Source organism: Oreochromis niloticus, linkage group LG10 (genome assembly GCF_001858045.2).
Source record: "Oreochromis niloticus isolate F11D_XX linkage group LG10, O_niloticus_UMD_NMBU, whole genome shotgun sequence".
NCBI lineage: Eukaryota > Metazoa > Chordata > Actinopteri > Cichliformes > Cichlidae > Oreochromis > Oreochromis niloticus.
In genome coordinates, this window is record NC_031975.2 from 14,008,458 (window position 1) to 14,014,457 (window position 6,000).

The window sequence follows — 6,000 nt, forward strand, 5'->3', positions numbered from 1 at the left end:
TAATTAAATGCGTAGACCTCTCCACTATCTCCTCCTCCAGCCAGCGCCAGTGACGCACAAACCGCAGCACAGCCATGAGTCATCAGGCCCCCAGGATCACCACCCCTCCTTCTATCTCTCTATCCCTGCCTCCATCCACCTCTACACAGCTCTCTATAACCCTCTCTGCCTCTCACTACACATTCCTATGTCCCACTCTTTCTAAATTACCCACCACCCTCTACTCCCTCCGGCACATGCACGATACCAGCCGCTTTTTTCCATGAGCACTCCTTGAGATTCGTGCTCAAAATCCACCTCGATCCGACACGCTCCCGTTTATCTCTCCACATCGGGCCATCGATCTCCCTACTGCACCCCCACCGCTGTCCCCTCTTCACTCGATCTGTCTTTGCCCTCTTTATCTCCCCTGTTAACCTCTCCACGCCCACCCCTGAACCGATGGGTTATTAAGTTTGCCACAGTTGCAGGCGGTGAGGGGACAGAAGGCGACATTGGGAGGAACAAGAGCGAGAGGGACTTAAACGGGGGTAGACAAAAGAGACGGGCTCAAATTTTGAGGAGAAAGGAGTGGGAATTGGTGAGCAGAAAAGAGCAGCAGTGACAGTTCGTGCGGCGCAGAGAGCAGGGACGGCAAGTGAACAAGTGAAAGGAAACGAGGGAGCGAAAAGGGGGAGAGCGTGATTTGAGGCATTTGCCACCTGGCGTCCTGAATCATTATCTGACTCATGCTAATCTCTTATCTTCTCAGCCAAACACACGCACACAGACACACACAGACACGCAGATTATTATTTTTAAAAAAAGAATAGTGCAAGGAGAGTCAAAGCAGCACTTTTGAGTGTCAGACAGCGAAGAAGAGAAGAGTCAGGGGGCACCGGCGCGTACGGACGAGAAACACTCAAAGGACAGAGAGGAGAGGATCTCTCTCAGCTGTCTGACGAAGTCTCCCGACGCGGGTAAAGAGGAAAAAAAAGGGGATGTTTCATTTCCATCCCTCTGAGTGTTTATGATATGGGTAGGAAGGGAGAGCATATTAAATGTATGACTCATAAATGTGCGCGCCTCTGTGCCCCACCAACGCCCTGCAGAGAGGGTTTGCATCCACTGCTGCACGAGGGATAAAAAAAAAGGCAATTTCGTGCTTTAGTTGGTGTGGTTATCCAATTAGTTACACAAAACATGTGGCTAAGCGGATGTATGCCAACATGCTTCTGTTCCTGATAGATGTTTTATCCCCAAGAGAAACCTTCACGAATACGTAGCAAAGCTGTCTGATGAAATATTACATTTTGAGTGCAATAGTTTTGTATTCGGCATTAGTTGTTTCAGTTTGACAGAGGGGATCGTGCACTGTTATCCTCTGAGCTGGTTATTCCGCACACGAATGCCGTAAGCTGTGTGTTCATTAACAAAGCCAAGCGGCTTGACTGTATAAGGGTTTCCCACAGACCAGTGTTATTTATTATCTTGCTCCAGCATGTGCACATTAATCTTCTGTACATCCAGGACATTCCTGATAAAGACACCGTCTTTTTTTCACCGTGTGAATGAACCACAAAAATGATGTGTGGAAATCTTCATTTAGAATAGACCTTATCTGCCAAACATGCTCTAATACGGAATAATCCAGGAGTATTTCCTTTAAGAGACAAAAATAACTTGTATGCCACTAAAATCTTCCTGTCAGTTTTCAAAGTTTGGGGATAATACTAGTTGCATATATATATATATATGCAGGCAACACTCTCTCCTCAGCATTTATTATTCAGAATCCAAGAGCGAATGACTCAGTGTTATGGCACTACATACTACTCCACTGGAGCATCCCACATTTATTTCAAACATTTGAAATATTTATGACTTGAATTGGAAGTTGCCTAAAGCGTATTTTGAACAATGCAGACTTTTAATAGCCTATGACAGTGGAGATCACCAAAAAAAAAAAAAAAAAAGAAAAGGAAAAGGAAAAGCTTAGCAAATACTGTGGTGTAGTGATACCATCACTGTGAGTAGGATTTAAATGATTGCCTCTAGCTTACATAGTCTAATTTCTGGATATATCCCACTGCCAAAGCTACACAAACAAAATGATATACTTGATATAAAAAAAACTATTCAGATTTGCAGGAGCTAAAATAAAATTTGTAATACTGAGAAATTCACTATTTCACTCCTTCTGCTAAAGATTGTTCTAAGGCACAAAGGAACAACATAAATCTGAGTTAGTTTAACTTTAAACTGCTTTATACTTCTTAGCATAAGAGTATATCCAAGATTCTTATTACTACTACTCATCTACTCTATGTAATACTATGATATAGCAGCTCTGAAGAAGACCAAGAAGGAATGTAATGCAATGTAATTTAACCTCTTCTGTTCTAGTTATATATGATATATAACATTTCTACAATGTTCCTAATGCCAACAAGCCAGAAATATCACCTCACTAAAATGAAAACTGTTACATGAAAACACAATTCTAAAACACCACATTCAAGACACTAAGTGTTGAGATGTGCAAATGTTTAAAACAGGAATAGGACACCCTGTTATTGGTGCCTATGTCTTAATTGTAAACCAATGACAGCATAAAAGATGGACGCTACCCTGAAGTCCTGATTTGAAGCCTTGAGATGAGCATTCCTGCCGCCGTAAACTTGGGCAAAGAAAATATAATGAATCATAATTTTATGATTGAAAACTTAGAACAGAGCATAGCCAAAAATTGTAAAGACTTGTTTTTTTAAAGACTTCCTTTTATTTGTTTAATATGACCCAAAACGAATGACTGAATCCAGCTCAGTTGGAAAGTGTTTACAGAGGTGATGTCAGGAACCTGCTATATTATAAACTTCCATAGGACTTGAAGTCTTTTTTGCAACCACAGCTATCACCTGATGTATACGCCCATGTGGTATACTGTCTTTCATGGAAACATGATGTGGTGTCACTCATTGGTTTGTGGAACGTTTTTTAAAGACATAAGTTTTCAGCTAATGCTAACAAATTTGCAAAGGAAATGTAATGACTAAACTGGTGCCCAGACTTCGTGATTGACCTGTTTTTACAATTAACCACACATGATGCCTCTTGATTTGTCAGGTAATAGCCTTAAAATGACAAAGTATCCAGTTTGTCACTCAAAATGGCCAAACCTGCGTAACTTAAAGCCTTAAAACCTTAATACAACCTAAGCAGGGTTTGCGAGTATTTTGGAGTTATTACTACATTATTGCATGAGTATTTAGTCCACATTTGTCATATAAGCCGACAAAATCTATCCAAACATACAAAGAGCTGCTACAATACTTAAAATGATGGTTCCTGCAGCAGTGGGTGTCTCTAGCACCATTTCTTTGCCAACACACAAACACAAAGGTTTTTGGAAGCTTGCTGATAAAGACACGTGTCATAAAACAGCAATATCTGCAGTTTGAATCCAGCTGGAGAACTTTGCTGCAAGTCATTCACATCACTCTTCTGATGTTTCTTTATTGCTCTCCGCTGTCAATAAACTCTAAGATGCTTTCAAATTTGCATAAGAAAGTATAAAAAAGGCCATTTGATTCATGTGAAAATAAAGCGCTAAAACCGAAGTGTTGCATCACCGTTTAAAAAAAAATTCTGCTTTTATTTATAATAATAGATGTGGAACACATGAAAAAGGCGTTATTATTGTGATAGTTGGGTTTCTCTAAGTGTGTACAACAACTGCTTTGCAAATTCTTAACCAACAATACATAATGAGCCACATTATGTCCATCTTGTCCTCCTGCTGTTTCCCAATTTGTGCTGTTTAGCAGATCCTATTCTACTCCACATGTTGCTGAGCATCCTTGGATCCCATGATGATAGCTACTTATCTACCTGCAGTCAAAATGAAAGCTGCAGGTTTCCCAACTGGTTGTTATTGTCTTTTTAATAGCTACATGTTTTCCAAGTAGTCTCCAAGGTAGACTCAACTTGGCAAATGTGCCAAATGGTTTGGAAATCATTCCTAAAGCCTCAAAGCTAAACCGTTCCTGTTTAACCTAATGCTCCATTTTTCTCCACAATGCATGTTCATCTGAGAGTTTTTGCCCACTATCATAATTCGTGTCCTATCAGGACATTATACCAGATCATGGAGGCAGGTGGGCATTTGTACCCTTTGTGTCAGGCGGTTGCTGAAGCATTGTGAATTCTGATGTTCCAGCAGTCTTTACAATAGTCTACCGCCTTAAAAACAAGCGTGCATCACTGTTTTCTTGTTTTTAGTGTCTAAATGCAGGCTAAAACAAGCCTCTGATTGTGTATATTACCTATTTTAGTCATTGTTCTTATACTATATGTATTTATTCATATTAAATGTGTTTGCCAGTTACAGATTATGGCATCTCTCATTAGAGTAGTGACTTGAATTCACGACCCTGACCGACAAACACCCTGTCCTTGTTGGTCAGGCTGATGCTCACATAAAGTGAGCATCAGTGAGGGTTATATGAGGGTTTTTGTGTTTTTTGAGTGGAACAGAGAAGAAGCGGTGCTGAAAAACTCTACTCTGGCAAAGCAGTATGTGCCTGTCATGATCCAGGGTGTCAGTGATGTGGCGTTGCTTGTTGTTTTCCTGTCCGGAGCTCTAGCCTCACCTCCGGGTGGAGTTCAGGGTTTCCACTTCCACCTGTCTCCACCTGCAGCTCATCATCAGTAATCAGCATGGCAGTCTTAAGGACCGGTTCAGGTCTTAATTCTTCCCCAGATCGTCAGCTAAACCATAGCGGCCTCCATGCTTTGTCTGTTTAAGTTTTTCCTTGTGTAATCTCATGGTCTCATTTCTCCAGTTGCTTGCACCTCTGGTTCATTCTCCACTTACTGCCGTAACTACCTGGATTTCCCCTGACACCGTTCCTTCGCTCCAGCTTACTTCCACCCCGATTCTTCCTCCAAGCTGCCTCCACACCTCCTGTGGAAAATCAGGAAACTCGCTGGCCTACCCTCATTCTCATCACAACCATCCACAGCTTCTAGAAATTGTGCCTGGACATTCTCGTTTCACTCGCCGCTAACTTCGCCATCACCCCCGGAGAACCACCCCACCCTCAATAGCTTCTTTCCTTCACCTGCCAAGTAAGCACTCTTCTTTTATTCACCTCATCATTAAACTCTCCTGTAGTCCACTGCACTGGAAATAATGCCTCTCTCCTCCCGTTGCAGTGTATCCAGCCCCTGTGAAGTTTCCTCTGAGCCCTGCTCTGCCTTTGATAATCCCTGTGTTAAATAAAATCTGTTTAAGTTTGAATTCTTCCTGTATTGAGTCTGCTTTTGGGGCCACCTTCAAACCAGCCTCTTAGCCTTTTGACAGTGCATTTTCATGCCAGAAATCCACTGTTATGTGGATGTTTTTACAGACTGACGGAACTACCATTGCAGAGTTTTTTTCAGGAATTCAACAAGTGATTAACAAAAGTGATAGGATTCTTTCTGCCTCTTTTCTGTGGTTACAACTGAATATAACTGCAATGCACTCCTGCAACAATAGAAAGATTAGACAAACCTGCTATTCAGCCGTGTTGTTTACTTTTAAAGAGACTGGTTCTGTCAGTAAGCAGTCTGTCCAAATCAGGACAGGCACAGGATATAATGTTTCAATTACAGATAACACTCTCTGTACGAACATAACATTAAATACATCCCTGAAGTAGCTCGGCTCTCTAAGTCTTTGACCAAGACAGCTGAGCAAAGGTCTTTTAATGCCAAGTCACAAAAATATTTATCAGCCTTGTGCATGCCACGTGCAATGCATTTTTTCTTTTAAGAAACAACACGTAAAGCAGAAATAAAATAAAATATTTACGGCTCTTTGGTTTATTTATAACAGGTGGAGATTATTACATATTGTGTTAATTAATACGTAAACTTTCAAGTCTGAAATTAAGAGTATGATAAGTATAATAATATGAATTTTAGAATGTTAAAAGTAATGAGATTTAATAAATAAAGGCCAGAATTATTCCATAT

At 40.8% G+C, this 6,000-nt stretch overlaps 1 long non-coding RNA gene across 2 annotated transcripts in view; it reads left to right on the forward strand.

Moving 5' to 3' along the window:
- Positions 1–5,340, forward strand: part of LOC102077374 (uncharacterized) — a 24,124-nt gene extending 18,784 nt beyond the window's left edge. The window contains exons 3-4 of one of the 2 annotated variants that reach the window (XR_269531.4): positions 4,824–5,109; positions 5,197–5,340. This is a non-coding gene — a long non-coding RNA (uncharacterized LOC102077374). The remainder of the gene's footprint in view (positions 1–4,823; positions 5,110–5,196) is intronic. The other variant, XR_269532.4, reaches the window with a different exon arrangement.
- Positions 5,341–6,000: the final 660 nt, after the last annotated feature.